The following is a 27273-nucleotide window of genomic DNA, read 5'->3' on the forward strand; positions in this document are numbered from 1 at the left end:
ACGATTTTTATTTATTTATTTGTAATAATGACAATTACAACAATACTGAATGAACACTTATGTTAACTTAATATAATACATCAATAAAATCAATTTAGCCTCAAATAAATAATGAGACATGTTCAATTTGGTATAATTAATGCAAAAACAAAGTGTTGGAGAAGAAAGTAAAAGTGCCATATGTGCCATGTAAAAAAGCTAACGTTTAAGTTCCATTGCTCAGAACATGAGAACATATGAAAGCTGGTGGTTCCTTTTAACATGAGTCTTCAATATTCCCAGGTAAGAAGTTTTAGGTTATAGGTATTATAGGACTATTTCTCTCTATACGATTTGTATTTCATATACCTTAGACTATTGGGATGTTCTTATAGGCACTTTAGTATTGCCAGTGTAACAGTATAGCTTCCGTCCCTCTCCTCGCTCCGACCTGGGCTCGAACAAGGAACACATCAACAACAGTCACCCTTGAAGCATCGTTACCCATTGTTCCATAAAAGCCGCGGCCCTTGCAGAGCAAGGGGAACAACTACTCCAAGTCTCAGAGCGAGTGATGTCACTGATTGAAGCGCTATTAACGCGCACCCTGCTAACTAGCTAGCCATTTCACATCGGTTACACCAGCCTAATCTCGGGAGTTGATAGGCTTGAACTCATAAACAGCACAATGCTTGAAACAGCGAAGAGCTGCTGGCAAACACACGAAAGTGCTGTTTGATTGAATGCTTACGAGCCTGCTAGTGCCTACCATCACTCAGTCCGACTGCTCTATCAAATCATAGACTTAATTATAACATAATAACACACAGAAATACGAGCCTTTGGTCATTAATATGGTCGAAACCGGAAACTATCATTTAGAAAACAAGTTTATTCTTTCAGTGAAATACGTAACCGTTCCGTATTTTATCTAACAGGGGTGGCATCCCTAAGTCTAAATATTGCTGTTACATTGTACAACCTTCAATGTTACGTCATAATAATGTACAATTCTGGAAAATGAATTACGCCTTTGTTAGGAATAAATGGACTTCACACAGTTCGCAATGAGCCAAGCGGCCCAAACTGCTGCATATAATCTGACTGCTTGCACGGAACGCAAGAGAAGTGACACAATTTCCCCAGTTATAAGAAATTCATGTTAGCAGGCAATATTAACTAAATATGCAGGTTTAAAAATATATACTTGTGTATTGAATTTAAAGAAAGGCATTGATGTTTATGGTCAGGTACATTGGTGCAACGACAGTGCTTTTTTCGCAAATGCGCTTGTTAAATCATCACCCGTTTGGTGAAGTAGGCTGTGATTCGATGAGAAATTAACAGGCACCGCATCGATTATATGCAACGCAGGACACGCTAGATGAACTAGTAATATCATCAACCATGTATAGTTAACAAGTGATTATGTTAAGATTGATTGTTTTTTTTATAAGATAAGTTTAATGTTAGCTAGCAACTTACCTTGGCTTCTTGCTGCCCTCGCGTAACAGGTAGTCAGCCTGCCAGACAGGCTCCTCGCGGAGTGCAATGTGGTTAGAGGTGGTTAGAGCGTTGGATTAGTAACCGGAAGGTTGTAAAAAACGAATCCCAGAGCTGACAAGGTAAAAATCTGTCGTTCTGCCCCTGAACAAGGCAGTTAACCCGTTCCTAAGCCGTCATTGAAAATAAGAATGTGTTCTTAACTGACTTGCCTAGTTAAATAAAGATTAAATGAAGGTGTTAAAAAACACAACTTTTTTTTTTAAATCGGCAAATTGGTGTCCAAAAATACTGATTACCGATTGTTATGAAAACTTGAAATCGGCCCTAATTAGTCGGTCATTCCGGTCGACCTCTAATATCTGCGAAATGTCAACGGAGCACATTTACGTTTAACAAGCTTTCATTTTCAAAACCTACATTTAATTCAGCTCGTGTCATGCTAATTCAGCTTTTTGCGACTGACTGAAACAGCTTTTGATGTCACCACAAAATGTAAAATCCTCAAAAGCTGTTACGAGAAACCTGCATCGCTATGTTAACATAGCTCATTGCTTATTATCGGCTGTATTAGGTGATGGAATTTGACTTTTTGGATATAATGTTAATGATAGGTTAGTGAAAGACCCCACTGAACAATTCAGAACATGAATAGTCATATTTGTCTTGGTAAAATGTATTTTATAACAAAAGGAACTTACTTTTCATCACCAAAGCGCCTTTTCACCCTACTCTATATACAGTATTACTGCACCTGTACATTTTGCCTGTCCATGACCATTCACTTGCCTACACCTTTTGGATTGTTAATAAACATCTTGGACTCTAACCATCTGCCTCCCGTGTCTGCATCTGGGTCTCACCTTGTGCCTGTATATTGGGGTCAAATGTATTTCCACTTTTGTGGATTGGGTTCCAAATATTGGGGAAGATGCCAGAGTTGAGGATAACGTTAAAGAGTGTAAGCATATCCAATTGGAATTTGTGCTCTGTATATTTTTATCATTTAATTTAGGATTTAGGATCAATATCACAGGCCTTTCTGAGTAGCAGGGTTTGTATTTTGTCCTGTAGTTCATTCAATGTAATAATTAATTCTGGTAGTCTTTAATAGCTGATTCTAAGATTTGTCATTTATCATGTATCTGTTTTTGCTGTCTGTGCTTTGTTGATTGTTTAGTGTCTTCCAATTTTCCCAGAAATGGTTAGATTCTATGGATTGTCCAATCACATTGAGCTGATTTCTGACGTGCTGTTCACTCTTTTTCCGTAGTGCTTTTATGTATTGTTTTAGTGATTCACCATACGGAAGGCACAGGTTTTCTGGGTCTCGTTTCTGGGTATCGTTTGGTGACTGTAACTGTGCTGCTGGCAACAATATAATTACGTTTTTTGCCGACTTCTACTGACAACGGTCATATTCAACGTGTTGCACGCTTGTAAATGCATCCGTTATTCAGCGCTCTTGCACACAGACGAGAGTGCTCTGAAATCGTACATAGCCAAAGTTAATTTATGAACGCACCCTTAACCTGTATATACAGTATTGAACCTAGCAAGGAACCTGGAAGAGGGCACATTGATGCTCCTGTTGTTTTTGGTTGGCTAGGTTTCCCAATTTCTTTCTTAGGTTTTTGCATTCTTCAAACCATTTTTCATTGTTTTTAATTTTCTTAGGTTGCCTGATTGATTTTTTTTATTTGATAGGGAAGCTGAAAGGTCAAATATACTATTAAGGCTAACTACTGATACGTTTACACCTTCACTATTACAGTGAAATGTTTTGTCCATGAAGTTGTCTAAAAGGGATTGAATTTGTTGTTGCCCAATAGTTGTTTGGTAGGTTTCTACACTATTTTCCTTCGAGCTATATCATTTAATAATGTGCAGTTCCTTTGGCTTTGATGCCTTGTAAATTAGTATTGAACTCTTCAAGTAGTCTGTGATCTGATAGGGGTCGCAAGTGGGCTGAGAGAGCGTTCACCGACATCAACCTCTGGGTTGAGGTTGGTTATAAAGTAGTCTACAGTACTACAGTCTCCTCGAAGCCTACCATTGACTATGTACAGACCCAGCATGCAACAGAGCTGCAGGAGTTGACCTGCGACCTGTTTTTGTTGGTTGTTTTGTCATAGTTGTGTCTAGGGGGGCATATTTGTGAGGGACTACTGTCACCCACAGGTAGGTGTTTGTCCCCCTGTGTGCTGAGAGGGTCAGGTTCTTGTCCAGTTCTAGTATTTAGGTCCCTGGGCATGGAAGTGGTTTCATCTCCCCCTCAAGGATAGAGAAGCTGTGATCGTTAAATTACGGGAATTCTATTGGGGGGATATAGGTAGCACACATGAGGAAATGTTTTTCTCTGAGATAATTTCCATGTTCTAGCAAGATATAAAATGTTCCTATTTTGACTTATTTAAGAGTGTGTTAGGTCTGATCTATACCAAATTAGTGTGCCCCTTGACTCTCTTCCTGTTTCACACTTGGTAGTTTGGTGGATGTGTCACGAACCGGCTCAAAGCCCGTAACAAAGGGAGACAACGTGGAGATAATGAGTAGCAAAATATGTATTTATTACCTAAAGCAACTAAGTATAATAGACAATGGTGTGTGTAATCAGTAATCAGTAGTGTAAGTGAGTGTTTTGCATGCATGAATGTGATAATGCAGGGTGATGAAAGGTGCCAAAGCAAACAAACAAACAAACGGCCACCAAGAACCACAACACAATCTACAGAGGGTGTCTGCATGGAGAGAGTCTCCTCCATGAATGGGGAAGTGGTGTATTTATCCTGGGAGACACCGGGCCCAGGTGTTTCCCATGTAGCTGACGACCCTCCCAACTCCGCCCACCAGCATCCTAATAAGGAAATAACAGAGAGAATACGGCAGACAGAGTGGGAGGGTCGTCACATCCCCCCCCATAAAACCGGGGACCAACAAGGACCCCGGAACAAAATACCAGCCTCTAAGTTCCAAATTGACACAGCTTCTGCGCCACAAATTGATGAGGGTTTACGTGTTCACACTTACAATTTGCCCCAGCCAACCTCCTCCCCAGACCTCAGCGACCTTCGCACAGGAAGCAACATTTAAGAGGAAAGAAGAAAACAAGACCAGGAGGGAGCATACAGGACAGAGAGAACATGACAATACGAAACAATGGTCAGTCACGTAAACATTAGGAACAGGGCGCACGAGAGAGCGCAACAGCAATCACGTTTTCAGTCCCCGGATGTGCCTCACATCGAGATGGAATGATTGTAAAAATAAACACCATCGCATTATCCTCTGGTTTGGACACATCATGGACCTCAAAAAAGTGAGGGGTTATGGTCGGTGTAGACCACAATAGGTACTACCCCGACCCGACATACACTTCGAAGTGTTGTAGTGCCCAAATTAATGCTAGCGCTTCCTTTTCAATAACCGAATAGTTCAACTGATAATCGTTAAACTTTTTGGAAAAAAACTAACAGGCCTCTCAATCCCAGACTCATCTGCTTGCAGCAAAACTGCACCTGCCCCCACATGACTAGCATCCACCTGCAAGGTAAATGACAAATCCATGCGAGGAGCAGCCAGCACTGGAGTTGAGGTAAGCAACCTCTTTGCCTCTTCAAAAGCGTGTTGACAACGAGTAGACCAAACATAAACAGCCTTAGCTTTCAGCATATCTGTCAAGGGAGCGACCACAGTAGAGAAGTTATTACAAAAACTACGGTAATAACCAATCATGCCCAAGAAACGCATCAGTTCCTTTTTAGTAGTTGGTGGTGGAAAAGCATCAATAGCCACCACTTTAGCCCGAACAGGACGCACTTCACCCTGCCCAACCATTTTTCCAAGGTATGTAACGGTCGCCTGAGCAAACTCACATTTTGCCAGATTGATTGTGAGGCGACCCGCAGCCAGACGTTCGAACAAGGCTTGAATACGGGACAGATGTTCTTCCCAAGTATCTGCATAGATCACTACATCATCCAAATAAACAGCGCACCCGGTCAGACCGGCGACAACCCTGTTCATAAGTCGCTGAAAAGTGGCAGGTGCATTGCGCAGACCGAAACTCATAACTGAATACGAGTACAGACCAAAGGGTGTAATAAAGGCAGAGATTTCACGTGCCCTACTCGTCAGTGGCACCTGCCAATAGCCTTTTAACAGGTCAAATTTGCTCACAAACTTAGCTGCACCGACTTGATCAACACAGTCCTCCATCCGAGGAAGAGGAAATGAATCTGGTTTTGTGACACTGTTTACCTTACGGTAGTCAAAACGGTTTGTTCCATCCGGTTTACTGACCAAGATACAGGGAGAAGCCCAACTGGAGAAAGAAGGCTCTGCTATCTTACTCTCCAGCATGTACTTGACCTCAGCATCCAGACAACGTAGTTTCTCTGAAGAAACTCTATAGAAGCGCTGACGAATGGGGTCAGCACCTCCAATGTCAATATCATGTTCTATTAAGTTTGTACGTGTAGGTGTATCAGAAAACAAACCTGGAAATCTCTGAATCAGACCAACTATCTCTTTCCGCCCATCAACAGGTAGGTGAGTGAGAAGACTGTCTAAAATATCCAGTGTTTCTGAATTTTTCAATCTACCCTGCAATATACAATCGTCAGGACCAGGAACATCTTCCTCCTCATGCACAGATCTAGCACGACAAGAACCCAAGGAAACAACGGTATCAGCCAAAAGAACAGGTTTACCGTCCTCTGTAGAATCCCACTGTTCAGTCTCAGAGGAACGTGCATAACAGGGTTTTAACAGATTTACATGGCACAGCTGGTGTGCTTTCCTCCGTTCTGGAGTGGCAACTAGATAATTTTGCTCAGTGCACTGGCGCACCACTGTATATGGACCTTGAAACTTGGCTTGAAAAGGAGAACCAACAATTGGCAGCAGAGCAAGAACCTGGTCACCTGGACTAAAGTGACGAGGCTCAGTTCGGCGATCAAATATGCCCTTCATCCTCTCCTGTGAAGATGATAACTTCTCTTTAGCCATTTCACCAGCGGCATACAGCCGTCGCCGGAAATCACACACATACGATAACAGGGACTGAGGAGGCTCGGGAGACTTCCAGTCATCCTGGAGAACAGATAAAAGTCCACGCACCCTATGTCCAAACACAAGGTCATTTGGACTGAAACCTGTGCTCTCCTGTGAAACTTCCCTAGCAGCTAACAGTAACCAAGGCAACCCCTCCTCCCAATCCTTATCCATCTCAGTACAATAAGCTCTCAACAAAGACTTTAGTGTTTGATGGAAACGTTCCAGTGCTCCTTGACTTTGCGCGTGATAGGCGCTAGACAAATTGTGTTTAATATGGAGCTGTTGAAGAACCTGACCAAACAGATTAGAGGTAAAATTAGATCCTTGATCACTCTGAATGACCTTAGGGATTCCAAACAATGAGAGAAACTGAGTCAAAGCTTTTAACACCGATTTAGTCGTGATAGATCGGAGAGGATAGGCAGCAGGAAACCTAGTGGTCTGACACATCACAGTGAACAGGTAACTGCTACCCTTTTTAGAACGAGGCAGAGGACCCACACAGTCAATAATCAGATACTCAAAAGGTTGGCTGAGTACAGGAATAGGAAACAATGGTACTGGTTTAATAGCTTGATTAGGCTTACCAGTTAATTGACAGGTGTGACAAGTTTTGATAAAATCAGAAACATCCCTCTTTAATCTAGGCCAAAAGAAATCCTCACCCCCATATGTCCAGCCACGTCGCTGTGAGAATTTTCCAACACCAACTCACGAAGCTTAACTGGTACAACAACCTGACTAATTGCCTCCCCCAGAAAAACACTATCATGAGACACCCACTTTCTCATCAGGACATCCTCTTGGAGAAAATAGCCATGGGCGACATCTCCCAACTGTTCTATAGGCCCAATTTGATCACGCAACTCTTCCAACGTGGGGTCATCCCGTTGCGCATTGATTAGATCTGAGCGGGTTACAGATAACGGGATAACAGGGAAAACAGTGACATACTTTGTATTATTATCATTAGTCGGCGCAGTGACCAGTTCGCCACGGCTCATAGAACGTGTCACTGCACACGCAGAGAACACCTCTGGGAAACTCTGTACACTCTCATCAGGAATCCCAACAAATGACGGCTTAGTGGAAACCACTAGAGATGGAAACACGACAGGCCATACACGCTCACCAGCCAAGTTATTCCCAAGGATAACATCGATACCCTCAATAGGCAACGAAGGACGCACACCCACAACAACTTCACCCTTCACCAGCCCACAATCCAACATCAGTTTATGTAATGGAACTGACAGAGTGTTCAAACCTATTCCCCTAATTAGAACACTATTCCCCGAATCAGTCTCAGCAGAAAAGGGTAACACAGACTCCAACACAAATGATTCAGAGGCACCTGTGTCTCTCAGGATCTTCACTGGCACTAGGTCTTTACTTCCTAACATGGACACAAAACCTTCTGTAATGAAAGGTAAATAGTCTGGATCAATATGGACTTTCACATTCTCCTGGGCCTGAGGAAATGAGTCATGAATGAACTGATGTGGAACAGGTGCAGCTAATGCAGTAGGCTTAGATTTAGCGTAAGCACCCTTTAACCTGAGAAGTGGACATTCGTTTTTCCAATGCCCTGAACCTTGACAGTAGTGACACTCATGCCCAAAGTCAGCTTTACCATGGGAGTCAGGTTCAACCCTAGTTGAATAGAACTCTGCCCGAGAACCAAAGTATCTCGGTGAGCGAAGCCCAAATCTATCCGAACGCCCCCACTCTTTCCGAATACGGGGTTCTGCAAAGACACTTTTGTGAGTCAACACATACTCGTCTGCCAAAACTGCAGCTTCAGCAACATTCTTTACTTTCTGTTCATTAATATACGTGGCAATACGATCAGGAATTGTGTCCTTAAATTGCTCTAACATAATCAGATCACACAGCCCTTGGAAAGTCACAACTGCAGAGGAGGAACACCAGCGATTAAACTGTAAAGACAACTGTCGCGCAAACTCAACATGAGTCTGGTTATCATCCCTTTTTAAAGTTCTAAATCGTTGGCGGTAAGCCTCAGGGACCAATTCATAAATCTGTAACACAGCTGTTTTAACTTTATCATAACTGGCACTATCGTGTACACTAAGAGCTGAATATGCTTCCTGCGCTTTACCAGTCAGCACACACTGCAACATTAAAGTGCGGTCAGAATCAGGCCAACTCCTAGCGTCAGCAACCCGCTCAAACAACGACAAGAATGTCTCGGGGTCCCTTTCATTAAACCGAGGCAATAACCGTAAGTTCCCAACAATATCAAATGTCTCTGGGGCACGACCAAAAGCGGAACTACCCCTAGGTAAATCTGGGTCACCTTCCCAAAACAAACTCTCCCCTGAGATCTTTCCTTCCCTAACCAACTCTATACGTTCTTGTTGCAATTTGATTTTAGCACGCTCCATATCTTGTTTAAATGCCAATTCCTTTTCATATTTTACACGATCATGCTCTAGCTTCTCACGATCATGCTGCCGATCATGCTCTCTCTTCTCACGATCATGCTCCAGCTGTAACAAAAGCAGTTCTTTCTGCTGTTCAAAAGAAGGTTACTAGGACTAACCGATGGAATGTCCATTGTAACGTTATGGGGAGACGACAAATCCTCAGCAGAGGCTGGCCCAGTGGTAACTTCTAGAATACCACTCTCCATCAGATTGGCCTTCAATATCAACCTAATAGAATTCTTTAGACGTTTATCACTAATCTCAACCTTGTAGTGTTCCGCGACCTTCAACAGCTGTTCTTTAGTACCTAAATCTAACAATTCCTCTGATGGAGAGCGAATGAACTTATCTACATAAGACGCCATAATCACACAAAAAAAAAAAAATTCTGGCTCTTCCCTTCTGCTGAGCACACCAGACCACAACCCGAGAATTGACAATCACCCTGAGTACCACAGAAGAGAGATGAGATACGGAGCTTCCCCAAAACCTACAATAACTCAACCCTAGTCTTCGTGCAGATTTGGGGTGGGAATTTACACACTGTAGCCCGCTGGCAAGGAAATAGAACTCCCCAGCATGCTGGCAAATTCCACCAAGCCACGGATGTGCCCCCGAGACAACTGCTCAGTCCACAGACACCACACAAAAATAACAAACATTAACCATGCCCAACATATTCCAAAAAATGAAACACGTCGCTAAACCTATCAGGGGAAAAAGGCTATAGCTCCGGGTAGCAAGTTCCACTACCCTACCCAAATCTCCCACCGAGGTACACAGCAGATTACTCACCTCAGACTGATGTCCCAACAGAAAGTAGAACAAGAGTTCAGGCTAGGCAGGGCCTGGAAACTAACCATTATAGTCTCTCCAACACAGCACACAAACCAAACAACAAAAGGCAACCAATACTGGGCCTATCAAACACGTACCTCCACGGTCTCCCAAACCAATAGTTCAAATATCCCGGATGAGCCCCCACTTGTCACGAACCGGCTCAAAGCCCGTAACAAAGGGAGACAACGTGGAGATAATGAGTAGCAAAATATGTATTTATTACCTAAAGCAACTAAGTATAATAGACAATGGTGTGTGTAATCAGTAATCAGTAGTGTAAGTGAGTGTTTTGCATGCATGAATGTGATAATGCAGGGTGATGAAAGGTGCCAAAGCAAACAAACAAACAAACGGCCACCAAGAACCACAACACAATCTACAAATGTAAATGTAAATGTGTCTGCATGGAGAGAGTCTCCTCCATGAATGGGGAAGTGGTGTATTTATCCTGGGAGACACCGGGCCCAGGTGTTTCCCATGTAGCTGACGACCCTCCCAACTCCGCCCACCAGCATCCTAATAAGGAAATAACAGAGAGAATACGGCAGACAGAGTGGGAGGGTCGTCACTGGACAACCAGCTCTTTGTAACTTTGAGGGCAAACAGTGGGTCAGTCTCCTCTATACCATGTTTCTTGTAGGGTGGCAATGTCCTACAAGAAACATGTAATTTATTTGATGTCTGGGTTCCTGCTCTTTGGGCGAAAGTCAGATGACCTCAGACCTTGAACATGCCAGAATGTGATTATAAAAGCTTTGTGTTCCATAGTGTCTAGTGGTGTTTTCCTTTGGTTTAGGCTCGACCATTACAGCAGGTGTGAGCAGAGCATGTTGAGCATCTGATACATGCCTCTTAGGTTGCAGGATAGGGCTTGGGCGGGTGTTTGCTGGGGTTTGGGCCTGTTGCTCTGCTCAAGGCCTGGGCATATGTGCGTCTGTCATTCTGAGGTCCTTACTGCAGAGGCAGGGGGGCATGCGGGGGCAGAAGGGGCATAGGCCTGATATGGGGGGCCCTATATAGGGTGTGACCAAGGTTTGTTTGAGGGGGATTCGGATGGTTGGGGTGGGGATGTGGCTGGTGATGCTGTGGTCAGGGTATAGGTCCTCTTGGCGTGGGTTCATTCTATGCAGGTCCTTCAGGAAGGGGCCTGTGTGACGTGCCGGGACTGCGGTTTAGGGTGACATACTTCAGGGTCCTGACAAAAGTTGGGGTTGCTGCCTTGTAGAGGTGGACCTGGTCGTGAAGTCTGTTCAAGTCCAGGGTTGTTGTGGTGGGCCAGGCAGACATTAGGTTTAAAGGCACAGTCTCCGTAAATGCTTGCATTCACCCGCTGTACGGTGGCAGGGTGGAGATGACCACTTATGCGTTGGGGAAGGTGGAAGAAGCTTGCTTTTTTTTTAATCACTCCCTAGAGTGCTGTGGCCACCCTGCTGGGCCCTCAGGTCATTTGCGCCCATGTGGATTATGATGTGGCTTGGGAGATCCGAGTCTGTCTTCTGACAACAGCTCTAGGGCATACCTAGTTTTTGGGCACCAGAGTTTAGCCACTTTGTGTTTGGGAAAAATGTATTTGCCATGAATGTATTTGCCATTTGGTTCAATGAGGAGCACAATTCTCTGGCTTTGTGTGTCCTCATTGGGTCCGTGTGGGGTTGTCAGGAGGGATATCGAAGAGAGCTGACAGGGGGGGGTGTTAGGAGGGGGTGAGGTTTGTTGGGTTGGTGGGTCCTGATGTCTCTCCCATTGTGGTGTTGAGGTTGTGGTTCGGGTCTGAGGTGGGCTGTTCTGCTGGCTTCTCTGGGGGAGTTATCTGCTCTCTGTCACACCTCAGCTTTCTCACCTCCTCCTTGTTTCTGTCCCTCCTCCTTCATGATGTTAGATAATTGGTATCAAAAGTATAGTTAACAGGGAGACTTTCATCAAGCCGCCTGTATTGCTCGCTTGCCTGCTTTTTGGAAAGTCTGAGCCTTGAGGAGAAAGGGGGTTAGAGTGACCTGAAGAACATTGATCATTTAGCTAAATGGCAAAAGAGAAGCAGGTTAGCATATAAATGCCCTCATCAGATTCAAGCTTCTGGGGAAAAAGCTGCATCGATCATCACAAGGGTCTGCGTATTCAAACTGCGCAACACAATGAGAAAGCATGAAGAAACAGGGATGTTCTCAAGCGGCTTATCAACACCACTGCGTTTTTGGGTATGCAAGATTTTTTTTTCGGGCCTCGACCCTGGACATGCGATCTCATCCCAGAGGCCGACCGAAAACAACGCGGTCGCCGCAGGAGAGGCAGATGGAGTGGCCTAATGGTCAGACTCAGAAGACGAGCACACCTGCCACTGCTTCCTAGCATATTACTCACCAATGTCTAGTCTTAAATAACAAGGTGGACAAAATTCCAGAGATATCAGATATTGTAACATTCTCAGTTTCACTGAAAAATGGCTCGTTGTCAGAGTAAGTACAGCCACCCTGTTTCTTCACGTATCACGCCGTCAGAAACAAACATCTCTATGGTAAGAAGGGCGGGGGTGTATGCCTTATGATTAACAACTCATGGTGTAATCACAACAACATACAGGAACTCAAATCCTTTTTGTTCACCTGACCTAGAATTCCTCTCAATCAAATGCCGACCGCATTATCTTCCAAGAGAATTCCCTTCAATTATAGTCACAGCCGTGTATTTCCCTCCCCCAAGCAGATACCTCATCGGCCCTGAAAGAACATCACTGGACTCTATGTAAACTGGAAACCATACATCCTGAGGATTAATTTATTGTAGCTGGGGATTTTAACAAAGCTAACCTAAGATCAATACTCCCTAAATTCTATCAGGATATCGAATGCGCGACACGAGCTGGCAGAATTCTGGATCATTGCTACTTGAACTTCCGCGATGCATACAAAGCCCTGTCTTCGGAAAATCGTTGTTGTGTTGCTCCCAGCCTATAGACGGAAACGAAAACAGGAAACGGCCCCTGCTCAGGTCAATACAATGCTGGTCTGACCAATTGGATTCCATGCTTCAAGATTGCTTCCATCACATGGACTGGAATATGTTCCGGATAGCCTCAGACAACATTGATGTATATGCTGACTCGGTGGGCGAGTTTATTAGCAAGTGCATCGGAGATGTATCCGCTGTGACTAAAACCTTCCCTAACCAGAAACCATGGATTAATTGCAGCATTCGCGCAAAACTGAAAGTGCAACCCACCACTTTTAATCATGGCAAAGCGACCGGAAACACGACCGAATACAAACAGTGCAGCTATTCCCTCCGCAAGGCAGTCAAACAAGCATAGCGTCAGTATAGAGACAAAGTAGAAGCACAATTCAATGGCTCAAACACGAGTCGTATGTGGCAGGGTCTACAGTCAATCATGGATTACAAAAAGAAAACCAGCCCGGTTGCGGACATCAACATCTTGCTCCCAGACAAATTAAACAACTTCTTTGCTCGCTTTGAGGACAATACCGTGCCACTGACATGTGCCACTGCCGGCCCAGACGACATCCCTAGCCATGTCCTCAGGGCACGCGATGACCCGCTGGCTGGTGTGTTTATGGACATATTCAACCAATTCCTATCCCAGTCCGTTGTTCCCACCTTCTTCAAGTCGGCCACCATTATTCCTGTCCCCAAGAAAGCTAAGGTAACTGAACTAAATTACTATTGCCCCATTACACTCATTCTGTCATCATGAAGTGCTTTGATAGACTAGTCAAGGATCATATCACCTCCACCCTACCTGATACCCTAGTACCTTCCAAACTCGTCATTAAGCTCGAGACCCTAGGTCTCGACCCCGCCCTGTGCAACTGGGTCCTGGACTTTCTGACGGGCCGCCCGCAGGTGGTGAAGGTAGGAAACATCTCCACCCCGCTGATCCTCAACACTGGGGCCCCACAAGGGTTACGTTCTCAGGCCTTTCCTGTACTCCCTGTTCACCCATGACTGCGTGGCCATGCACGCTTCAACTCAATCATCCATCAAGTTTCGAGACGACACTACAGTGGTAGGCCTGGTTACCAACAACGACGAGACAGCCTACAGGGAGGACTGACTGCCCTATGAGTATGGTGTCAGGGAAAATAACCTCTCACTCAATGTCAACAACAAAAAAAGGAGATGATCGTGGACTTCAGGAAACAGCAGAGGGAGTACCACCCCGTCCACATCGACGGGACAGTAGTGGAGAAGGTGGAACATTTTAAGTTCCTCGACGTGTACATCCCAGACAAACTCTTATTTGCACCCATCTCAGTGAACGAATCCAACGCTAATCCATTGGGGAGGCCGAGACTAATCCATTGTGTAGGCTGCGGGGATGGCACAGTCCAAGGAGGGGAGTGTTGGGCAGAAATGCACGTCTCTTTCCAGAATGTGCTCTCTCCCGCCAATTTGTGTACATTCATTGTTTCATGACTTCATTGGGTGAATTGTTTGCATTTGATTGTGAGTGTCTATCTATTCCCCTTTTACATACACTACATATAAAAAAAGTGCGTGGACACCCCTTCCAATTCGGCTATTTCAGCCACACCTGTTGCTGACAGATGTATAGAATTGAGTACAAAGCCATGCAATCTCTATAGACAAACATTGGCAGTGGAATGGCCTTACCTAAGAGCTCAGTGGCTTTCAATGTGGTGCCATCATAGGATGCTACCTTTCCAACAAGTCAGTTCGTCAAATGTCTGCCCTGCTAGACCTAAGTCAAATCAAATTAAATTGTATTGGTCACATACACATGGTTAGCAGATGTTAATGGAGTGTAGCGAAATGCTTGTGCTTCAAGTTCTGACTATGCAGTAATATCTAACAAGTAATCTAACAAATTCACAACAACTACCTTATACACACATGTAAAGGGATGAATAAGAATATGTACATATAAATATATGGATGAGCGATGGCATGTGGCATAGGCAAGATGCAGTAGATGTTGTAGAATACAGTATATACATATGATATGAGTAATGTAGGATATGTAAACATTATTAAAGTGGCATTATTTTAACTGAATAGTGATACCTTTATTAAGTCCATTTATATAAGTGACCAGAGATTTGAGTCTGTATGTTGGCAGCAGCCTCTATTATTGATGTCTGATCAATGACTAAAATATAAATAAAACAGTGGCTGTGTTCACTATTCCAGCACCACTTCAACTTATAATCAACTATTCTTGGTCTAATACAGTGACAACTAAATATTACCAAAAACGATTTAGTCAAATCAACGTAAGCTAAATATGATGTGGCTGTCCATGGTACTGATTTCTGTGCGTGCAAGTACAAAAACATGTTAACTCACCCTACTTCGAGAGAAATGCCATCCTCTTTCATGTTGCGTAAACAGTCATATGGCCGAACTACCTTTCAGGTGCAATGATCCACCAGGCGAGCTAGTTAACATCAAATAAAATTGTATTTGTCAGAATACAGGTGTAGAGCTTACAGTGAAATGCTTACTTACAAGCCCTTAACCAGCAATGCAGTTTTAAGAAAATACCTCAAATAAAAATTATAATTAAAAAAAGAGAAATATACAAAAACGAAAAATGTTGAAAGTTATTACATCTAGCTACATGTTTAACTACCCTCCTCTCAGTCCAGGGACACAATGTATGGATTTATGGTTGGATCAGAAGCACAGTTATAATCGTTGGCCAGCATAGAGAATTAAGTAAAAACACAAGTCCAAATCCTTATCTCCATCCATGGCTAATTTAGGAAAGGGACGATTAAAGCTAGCTAGCCAAATGAGGACAACGAAATGTAACAATTCAAGTTCTGTAAATTATGTTTTGCTTCAAATGTGATGTGATTGGCGTGATGCCAAATCCAAACTGGCTTCCTTTGACACTTTTTTTTCTTGTGCCAGGACCATTCATAGCTGAGCTCACTCAGTTGAGCTCAACACCGATTGTTTTTTAAATTTTTTATCAAGTGAGGCATTCAATGCTATGGTCGGCAACAGTCATACTCTTTTTGACCAGACAGCATAGATGGCTGGCTACACATAGAGAGACAGAGGGGCGCTGTTCAATTCACTTGACTGCTTTCTCCGGGAATTGAAGGACATTTATGAAACACAGAGAAGGAAAGATATATATTTTTTTCTTTGTCATTTTTGGGGGGATGCCTCACTGGACCTGTCCGGTGTATGTGAGTAAAACACACACTTGTGTGTGTGTGGGTGTGTGCGTGCGTGCGTGCTACAAAGAGAGACCTGAGATAAAGGGAACTCAGAGAACTTAGATGGAACTTATGGAATGTTACTGCTAGCATACTGTATGACTTATAGTACTACTGTGTGCCTCTGAAACCAACAGAGAACTACAGGACATGTAGGACAACAGAAATGTGATATTTTGCAGAGAAAGAGGAAGACAAACAGGCAGTGAGAGACATTACGATACAGTAAAGAATAGCAGCCTCAAAATAATAATCATCATTATGTTTTAGTGGGATGAAAATGTGATAGAAATCCATTACTATTTACTGCTTTGAAACATATTGACACACACAAACATGTACCTCAGGGTGAACTATAGACTAAATGGCGTCTTTGGTGTAATAACCAGTGTTTTCCTGTCCTATACTAGTCATAGTGGCCATAGATTAAACTGCAGTTTGACATACTGTCTTCATTTCTCTCTAGCACACACACACACACACACACACACACACACACACACACACACACACACACACACACACACACACACACACACACACACACACACACACACACACACATTAACTCAAACTATAATCCTAATCTTTGGAAACACAAACATTGATCAGCTGTTGGAGTTCAAGACGCCTGTGTTTGTGTGTGTGTGTCTGTGTGTGTGCGCACGAGAGAGAGAGGCCAGAATTCTGCCATCTGTGAATCCAGACGGTGCAGGTCGTTCCCCTTTCTCTATTGGAGGGGGGAAATTTGTTGGTCAGATGGGGGACAACGATGAGATGACTCTTATTAATGGACTCTTCGTCCATGCCGATTTCCTCTGGGGTTAAAACCAGAATGAACTCCATCCTCACCTCTCTCAATGTACTCTGTTTTTTCCTCTCCTCTCATCTCCTCTCTTCCTATTCAGAATCGTATCTTTTTCATCTCCGGGTTTTTGTGCTAATCTAGGAAAAAGAGTGTCAAACCCTGGAACATGGTCAATATCCCTCATTTGGAACAAATGCAATTCTGTGATAATAATAACACGAGTAACCTGAGGAATATCTCTCACCTCACAATGTATCTGTCAGTTAATAATACCGGTTATATTGGCTGCTTGGTGCTAGGGGTGCAGAGAGGAGGGGTGAGGGAGTCCAGAGGGGTTGAGACTTACACCTCCAGTTAATTAGAGGGCTATGGGTTCAGTGGGAGCTCTGTAGCTCTTTGGCAGCCTGGCAAATGTGTCTCTATGTGTGTCGTTGGCAGCCCGGCAACGCTCCTTGTTGGGACTGGCTCTGTGGCAGGTTGTGGTGTGGTAGTTCATTTGCTGGGGTGATTGATGCCAGCCAGACCACAGGGGCTGTCACCTTGGAAGGATGAGGAGAGAGGTGACAGCCTGGTGACACACACAGACACACACACACATACATAGAGGCGACAGTTTGGTGACATCTTGAGTATAGTCAACAACAATGTGAGCCGCCTCTTTACTTAATGATGGAGGGAAAAGCTCACCATTGTCATGGTTACCGTCTGTAGACTGTGTGCGTGTACGTGCACGTGTTTGTGTGTGCGTGTGTGTACAATATGTGTATGTGTGTCTGACAGTACTGATGATGTATGGCCTGTGTACACACCATTGTATAAAGAACCTCACCACTCCCTGTGCCACGCACAAATTGCTCCCCAAAACCCATCCTGGAACCATTCAGAAACTGGACCGTCTCAGAATTGGATCCTCTGGTCTAATAGGCTGGTGACAGCATAGAAGTGATGACAAATCACACCGCAAAATCTCTAGATGGAAAAAGATCATATCGTGCCCAATATGTAAAGCAACATAATCATTTTTCCTCATCAAACATTTCGAGGGTTTCTTTGTGAAAGAGGAAATGGCGTCCTTGTTATCTGCCACTCAACACACGATTCTTGAGATATTGTAAATGTCTGTCTGCATCCCACTGGCATAACAAATCCTGCATTAATTTCTACAAAATAAAGATCAGTTTTGTTTTGAAATCAGATATATTCGGACTAATGAAGATTTTCCCATTTTCTTCATTTGATATTGTTTGAAGAAACACATCTAAAACTTTAGGACTAAACTTTTGGATTGTTTTCCTCAAACAAGCTCCAACAGAATCTGCTCACCAGTGTTTTATTTTTAATGTGTTTCCTTGTGGTCAGTCCAGACGCTATCCAGAGAGCAACCTTTATTACTGATGTCTAGTGTGTCACGTCTGCCCATTTACGTCAGTTAACAGTTTTGGATTGGAATTTCGAAATCTTCGTATCGTAATGCTAAAGTCATTCCGGCTCCTGTGATGGATGGGATGAATGTGGGCACCGAGCCTGGAATCTTGGCGTTGCCAAGGTAATTAACGCTCCTGCTGGCTAAGCCAATCACGTCGTCTGATCTGGAGAGTGACTCAGACATGACGTGAGTGGCACACAATTAATAAAAAAAAATGTCACACATCAAACACTTCTCAGGTGCAGGGTACAAAATATTTAATATGAAAGGAATAGAAATACCAAATATCAGTCAAAATATTGCAATAGACTACTGGAATTGAACTACTACCACAGATTGTTAATAAAATATTTTAGCATTACATTACATTTAAGTCATTTAGCAGACGCTCTTATCCAGAGCGACTTAGAGTATTACAGTTCAAATTAATAGATATCTTCAACGTATATTTTATTAGAAACAAAACATGGTCCCTTTTGTCATGCTCCCCAATATCTCCACACTCACCCCCTCTCTCCTGATTCAGAGGGGATGGATTAAATGCAGAATACACATTTTGGTTGAATGCTTTCAGTTGTGCAACTGACTAGGTATCCACTTTCCCTCCCTCCTCTCTATTTTCTTCTCCTCCCATTCACAATCTAATATCTCTATAAGGGCTCAGGGCCAGACCCAGATGCAGACACGGGAGGCAGATGGTTTGAGTGCTTGATATTTATTAGTTCCAGGGCAAGAGAATAGTCGTGGACAGGCAAAAGAGAGAACAGAGAACAGAAAAATCAGGAGCACGGGAAAAACAGGCTGGTTGATTTGAAACGGAAAGGACGAACTGGCACAGAGAGACAGGAAACACAGGGATAAATACACTGGGGAAAATAAGCAACACCTGTAGGGGGTGGAGACCATCACAAGGACAGGTAAAACAGGTCAGGGCGTGACAATCTCTTCCTTATCCAACCGCTCCTCTCCCCTCCCTAATCATACCCCTCTTTTCTCCCCCTATCCCCACCCCCTTTCTATTTTCTCATATTCCACTAATATCTCTATCTAATCCAACCCCCCTTTCATTCTCTTTCTTCCTTCATCACCTGTCAGCCCTCTCTTTTTCTCAAGGTGACTCTGAGCATCTGGAGTAGTTTACGTCACATGAGCCAATTTATTCAGGCCACCACGCTCCACAGGTGTGTGTGTGTGTGTGTGTTTGGTCTGAGCGATATACCCTTTTTCAAGGTCATATGGTTTTGTGAGACATTCACCTGTTTATGTGTGTTTCCTTGAGAACGTGAATAATTACTACATTTTCTCCTCGGGGGGCTCCTGAAGCTCCTCAGGTGTGTGTGTGTCCATGAGAATGTGAATAATTATGTGAATAATTTTCTCCTCGGGGGGTCCTGACCCCATCCCCCCATCTCTCTCTCTCTCTCTCTCTCTCTCTCTCTCTCTCTCTCTCTCTCTCTCATCCTCCACAGATGTTTTTGCACCTGTGGAACCATTTGTCACCTGGCAACAAAGCTCCTCTCAAAAAAAAAAAAAACGCCCACAGATCTACCTTTATGAAAGTCAAATGAGTTAAGTGCCGGTGTGTTCAGCCATGTGTGTGTCTCTTCTGAAGTCAGTTTCTCCCCAATCAGCGCCTCTTTCTATTGATCTCCTCATCCCGCTCTCTCTCTCTTTCACTATTCTTCTTGTAGGACATTACACTGTAAAGGGGTTTCTGTGAATTTGACAGGCAGCTCATGGGCGTAGTAAGTAAAATGATGTATTTCATATTTCAGTACACCTACTGTAATGTTAATATGGTATCAAAGCCATACAAATGTACTGTGTTATACTGTTAAAAAGTTAATACTACCATAATTGTAAGGAATGACTTAATGAATGGATGGTTTATATTTCACTGCATTTTACTGTAATTACAAGGGATTGGAGCAAGGGCAGGTTGGCTGCTACACTGTAAGAAACGTAACTTGTTTTTATGGTAACTTACTGGCAGCCAGTTATCTGTGAATTACAAAAAAAACACAAAAAAAAACACTTAATCTGTCCCCTACACAGCAAATTCTCCATTGTAAAAACCAAACAAATAAATACAGAGTTAAATCAACACCGGAACAGAGTTGAATTAACACACTGCTTAGTGTAAAGGCTTTTACAAATATATCCCAGAATGCCTTGCCTTTCGAGTAAATTGTAGAGTTGCCACCCATGACTGTATTAGTTAGGACAGAGGAGCCTCTTAAAGAAGAAGTTACAGGTCTGTGAGAGCCAGAAATCTTGCTTGTTTGTAGGTAACCAAATACTTATTTTCCACCATAATTTGCAAATAAATTCATTAAAAATCCTTTCTCTCATTTTGTCTGTCATAGTTGAAGTGTACCTATGATGAAAATTACAGGCCTCTCTCCTCTTTTTAAGTAGGAGAACTTGCACAATTGGTGGCTGACTAAATACTTTTTGCCCCACTCTACACTGTGTGTACAAAACAATATAATTCAGCACACGATAACAAAATAAACATGTTTAATAAAAGTAGTCACATTCAACTGCATTGAGGTCCTCAATCAATCATCATTTAAACTGCCTGAGTGGCACCAGCACATCTAACTGCAGTGAACTCTGCAGATTGTTCCACAAATTAGATGCAAAAAAATGTTAGATTTTCCCAGCTCTGAGGAGACTGAAGGGATCTCTCCATTCCTGAGAGCGCGTTCGGTAACTTATGATTCTTAACTTAATGAAGTTACATGTGAAGGGAGTTTCTGTAAGATTGCTTTGTAAATAAATAAAAGATAATGAAGCTCTCTTCTTTCAGACAGAGAGGTCCATCCCACATTTGTATACAGTCTACAATGATAAGTCCTTAAATTGTCCTCTGTGATAAAACATATTGCGGCATGATAGACTGTCTCCAAGAGTTTCAAAACAGAGGTTGAAACATATAAACAATGTAATACAGGGAGAAGTGTTGTTTCAACAATCTTTCTCCTACTTTGAATACTGAGGCCTGATTTTGAATACTGAGGCCACTGTCGTACTGTGCCGTTATTTTGCCTGTTTGTGGCCCGCCTGTTAGCTTGCCATTCTCTTACGACCTCTCATCAACAAGCTGTTTTGGCCAACAGGACTGTCGTTGACTGGATGTCTTTTGTTTGCCACACCATTCTCGGTAAACCGTAGACATTGCCATGCTTGAGAAGCCCAGGAGGCCGGAAGTTTATGAGATACTGGAACTGGCGCGCCTGGCACCGACGATCATACCACGCTCAAAGTCGTGTTGCCCTTTGCAACGTTCAGCCAAACAGTAACTGAATACCTCTATGCCGATCTGACTGTTTCATATAGCAAGCCATGGCTCACTCTCTATAGAGACTGGTAACCATTTTCGTGAACGGGGTGGTGTACCTAATAAACTGGCAACTGAGTGTATATTCTACTGATTCACATAGTGCATGCATATAATATATGGAATATACTGGATAAATATATTGGATTTTATAAACTGGGTGGTTCGAGCCCTGACTGCTGATTGGCTGACAGCCGTGGTATATCAGACCGTATACCACGGGTTAAACAAAACATTTATTTTTACTGCTTACGTTGGTAATCAGTATTTAATAGCGATAAGGCACCTCGGTGGTTTGTGATATATGGCCAATATACCACGGCTAAAACTGTGTCCAGACACTCCCATGTTGTGTCGTGAGGAGGAACAGCCCTTAGCCGTGGTATACTGGCCATATACCACAACTCCTCATGCCTTATTGCTTAAATATTCATTGAGAATAAATGTATATATATCTATTCAAATCTCAGTCTTCACTTACATTTTCCTAAACTAATTAGTTAGATTTTTTAGTACCTGTGACTGAAATGTTTGTTCAAGTTTAAATTCCCTAGGTAGTCTCCTCATAATTTTGTCACCAAAGCCCCATATACTACCCACCATTGCGACCTGTACGCTCTCGTTGGCTGGCCCTCGCTTCATACTCGTCGCCAAACCCACTGGCTCCATGTCATCTACAAGACCCTGCTAGGTAAAGTCCCCCTTATCTCAGCTCGCTGGTCACCATAGCATCTCCCACCTGTAGCACACGCTCCAGCAGGTATATCTCTCTAGTCACCCCCAAAACCAATTCTTTCTTTGGCCGCCTCTCCTTCCAGTTCTCTGCTGCCAATGACTGGAACGAACTACAAAAATCTCTTAAATTGGAAACACTTATCTCCCTCACTAGCTTTAAGCACCAACTGTCAGAGCATCTTACAGATTACTGCACCTGTACATAGCCCACCTATAATTTAGCCCAAACAACTACCTCTTTCCCAACTGTATTTAATTTATTTATTTATTTTGCTCCTTTGCACCCCATTATTTTTATTTCTACTTTGCACATTCTTCCATTGCAAAACTACCATTCCAGTGTTTTACTTGCTATATTGTATTTACTTTGCCACCATGGCCTTTTTTGCCTTTACCTCCCTTCTCACCTAATTTGCTCACATTGTATATAGACTTGTTTTTTTACTGTATTATTGACTGTATGTTTGTTTTACTCCATGTGTAACTCTGTGTCGTTGTATGTGTCGAACTGCTTTGCTTTATCTTGGCCAGGTCGCAATTGTAAATGAGAACTTGTTCTCAACTTGCTTACCTGGTTAAATAAAGGTGAAATAAATAAATAAATAAATAATGTTCCTACACCTGGAACTCATTCTGATTGCAAGTTGCAGGTAAATAAAATTAATATGGTTGGATATCTTAACTCTGGCTGGAATTTCACATCACTTTGCAAGCCATCAACCAGGATTTTTGGAAAATCTGGGCATTTTGGGAAAGTCATTTTGCAACTCTACTTGCAGGCCTGATGTGACTTGAGGTATGAACTGGGGTACAATTATGCACTTATAACTAAAAGGTACAAAGGATGACCTTACAGGGTACCACCAAAGTGATTCGTGTTTGTACCCCATTAGCAACCAATCTAAACCTTTTATCTGGGAGTGTAATACAATAGGCTGAAACTCATGGTTTACAGGCCACCTTGCAGTTACGTTTGAACATTTTAATCACCCGCAATTTGTAATCAGAATGACTGATAGGGTTAGGAAGACTAAGCTATGAGTCTACCTAAAGCATCTAAACTGGAACAACAATTTCAGTAATGAGTGCAATAAGTACAAATAACATATTGGATTAGTTTAGAAAATGTTACATTTATATTTGAGTGGCCTAATATTAATTAATCAATCAATGTACATGCACCATCATAGATAATGAAACAAATAACTCTAAAAATCTACTTGCAAAAGAGCATGCTGGGAGATTTTTGTTCAAAGTGATGTGTATGAGTTCCAGGTCCCTGTGTTAGGGTCAAACTCAGGCCTTATGAAATGCGTATGGTAGTTTCTCCAGCTCAAAATGCATATCAGCCAATTAAAACTGTTACTTGCACAAGATAGAAAGCTACATTGAAGCTGGTCCAATCAGATAACCTGGCATATGATAGCCCTATGATAACCTCACCAGGTGGCAGTGATTATATCCTTCAAGAATTTCTTCATCAGCCTATCAAATATCTATGACTTTACATTTATCAGTCAATGGCATTTAATAAAATAGGTCAACCTTGGCCACAAGAGGTTTTAAACCTACAAATTCAAGGTTTACTTTTGTTATATATCACACAGTTGAAGTCGGAGGTTTACATAAGCATTTGCCAAATACATTTCAACTCAGTTTTTCACAATTCTTGACATTTAATCAAAATCAAAATTCCCTGTCTCAGGTCTGTTTAGGATCACGACTTTATTTCAAGAATGTGAAATGTCAGAATAATAGTAGAGAGAATGATTTATTTCAGCTGTTATTTCTTTCATCACATTTCCAGTGCGTCAGAAGTTTATATACACTCAATTAGTATTTAGTAGCATTGCCTTTAATTTGCTTAAATAGTGTCAAATGTTTCAGGTAGCCTTCCACAAGCTTCCCACAATAAAGTTGGGTGAATTTTGGCCCATTCCTGACAGAGCTGGTGTAACTGAGTCAGGTTTGTAGGCCTCCTTGCCCGCACACGCTCTTTCAGTTCTGCCCACAAACTGTCTATAGGATTGAGATCAGGACTTTGCGATGGCCACTCCAATACCTTGACTTTGTTGTCCTTAAGCCATTTTGCCACAACTTTGGAAGTATGCTTGGGGTCATTGTCCATTTGGAAGACCCATTTGCGACCAAGCTTTAACTTCATGACTGATGTCTTGAGATGTTGCTTCAGTATATCCACATAATTTCCCTGCCTCATGAGTCCATATATTTTGTGAAGTGTACCATTCCCTCGTGCAGCAAAGCACACCCACAACATGATGCTGCCACCCATGTACTTCACAGTTGGGATGGTGTTCTTCGGCTTGCAAGCCTCCCCCTTTTTCCTCTAAACAGAATTATGGTCATTATGGCCAAACAGTTCTATATTCATTTCTTCAGATAAGAGGACATTTCTCCAAAAAGTACAATCTTTGTCCCAATGTGCAGTTGCAAACCGTAATCTGGCTCTTTTATGGTGGTTTTGGAGCAGTGGCTTCTTCCTTGCTGAGCAGCCTTTCAGGTTATGTCAATATAGGACTTGTTTTACTGTGGATATAGATACTTTTGTACCTGTTTTCTTCCAGCATCTTCACCAGGTCCTTTGCTGTTGTTCTGGGATTGATTTGCACTTTTCGCACCAAAGTACATTAATCTCTAGGAGCAGAACACGTCTCCTTCCTGAGCTGTATGACGGCTGCGTGGTCCCATGGTGTTTATACTTGCATACTATTGTTTGTACAGATGAACGTGGTACCTTCAGGCATTTGGAAATTGCTCCCAAGCATGAACCAGACGTGTGGAGGTCCACAATTTTTTTCTGAGGTCTTGGCTGATTTCTTTTCATTTTCCCATGATGTCAAGCAAAGAGGCACTGAGTTTGAAGGTAAGCCTTGAAATACATTTGTGGAGTGGTTGAAAAACACATTTTCATGACTCCAACCTAAGTGTATGTAAACTTCCCACATCAACTGTAGGTTGGAGTCATTAAAACTTGTTTTCAACCACTCCACACATTTCTTGTTAACAATCTATCGTTTTCCACAATTCATTTTTCCAACAGTTGTTTACAGACAGTTTTTTTCACTTTTAATTCACTGTATCACCATTCCAGTGAGTTAGAAGTTTACGTACACTAAGTTGACTGTGCCTTTAAACAGCTTGGAAAATTCCAGAAAATGATGTCATGGCTTTAGAAGCTTTAGAAGGTATGCACGTTGCGGGTGATAAATAATTCCACTTGTTGGATATCCTAACTCTGTCTGGATTCCAATAGGAATTACATTTAAGTTTTTAATCCAGCATAATGGGACAAGTAGGGCTGATGTGGCCTGTAAACCAGAGTTTCCTAACACCACTGTTTTAGGGTAGAAAATAGGCCTTCAAAGAAAAGCCTTATGATATATGTAATATCATAATATTTCATCTTAAAGGCTAATAAGGCTGGTGGAACCATTCATAGAGAGTTCTAGGAAGATCCTTTAGAGGATAAAAATGTTCTTGGTAGAACCCGTCATAGAGGGGTTCTTTATTACCAAAAAGTGTTCTACCTAGCACCAAATCTAGTTATCTTAAGGCAGGGGTGTCAAACTCATTCCATGGAAGGCCTAGTGTCAGCTGGTGTTTGGTTTTTCCTTTCAATTAAGACCCAGACAACCAGGTGAGGGGAGTTCCTGACTTATCAGTGACCTTAATTAATCAATAAAGTCCAAGTTAGGGAGTGAAAACCCGCAGACACTTGACCCTCCGTGGAATGAGTTTGACACCTGTGTCTTAGACACTCTAGGGCAGGAGAGGAGGTGTGAAGGGGGCTGATTACCAACAAATGGTGTAAAGCTGAACTTTGTCCGAGTGGGATTTGACTATTACCCCGTTCGGTATTGCTGAATGTTATCTGAGTTTGCCTGATGTGTGTGTGTGTGTGTGTGTGTGTGTGTGTGTGTGTGTGTGTGTGTGTGTGTGTGTGTTTGTTTAATAATAATTTGGTGGGTGCTTATATTTGGCCCTTTTCACACATGTACAAGTGTGTATTAATGTGTGAATTGCAAATGTGTTTTCTTGCATATCGCATCTCCTCCTGAGACAGCCAGGGTCTTCCATTATCAACAGCGACCCTGGAGCAATTATGGTAAAGTGCCTTGCTCAAGGGCACTTAGACAGCTTGTTCACCTTGTTAGCTCTGGGATTTGAACTAGTGACCCAACGCTCTAACTGGCCCATCGCTCTAAATGATAGGCTACCTGCCTGTGTGTGTGTGTGTGTGTGTGTGTGTGTGTGTGTGTGTGTGTGTGTGTGTGTGTGTGTGTGTGTGTGTGTGTGTGTGTGTGTGTGTGTGTGTGTGTGTGTGTGTGTGGGCGCACGCGCAGTGGAGGGTATACGCAAGTGTACGCCATGTACTGTACCCACTTACTTAAGGTATTATAATCAATAATGGAACAGATCAGAATGTTTAGCTTAAAATGTTAAGTGATTACATCTGAAACCTGTGAATTTCTGACTAAGTTGACAGCCTAATTTATCTGTTTCAATAGTAGGCCACTAACATTTTCGGTCACTCCGAGTCCAGATCCTTGATATCCTTTGTCTGCGCTTATGGACTGCCCTCTCCAATTCAAATGGCAGGTTTTCAATGGGATTCAATTCCCGGAGAGTGAGATGGCCATTGCAAAATGTTGATTTTGTGGTCAATTAACCATTTCTTTATGGAGTGTGATGTGTGCTTGGGGTTATTGTGGCCAAGTTTCACCTTTCTGGCAACCATGTTTTTGGCTAAAATGCCCTATACTTGGTAGAGTTAATGATGCCATTGACCTTAATGAGGGCCCAACGGACCAGTGGAAGCAAGATGGACCTGTAACATCAAAGGTGAGCCAACCTATTTTACAGTGATATGTGGTTATTTTCTGCGTTTGCATTCTTTTGACGACAAA

This window comes from Oncorhynchus nerka, linkage group LG16 (genome assembly GCF_034236695.1).
Source record: "Oncorhynchus nerka isolate Pitt River linkage group LG16, Oner_Uvic_2.0, whole genome shotgun sequence".
NCBI lineage: Eukaryota > Metazoa > Chordata > Actinopteri > Salmoniformes > Salmonidae > Oncorhynchus > Oncorhynchus nerka.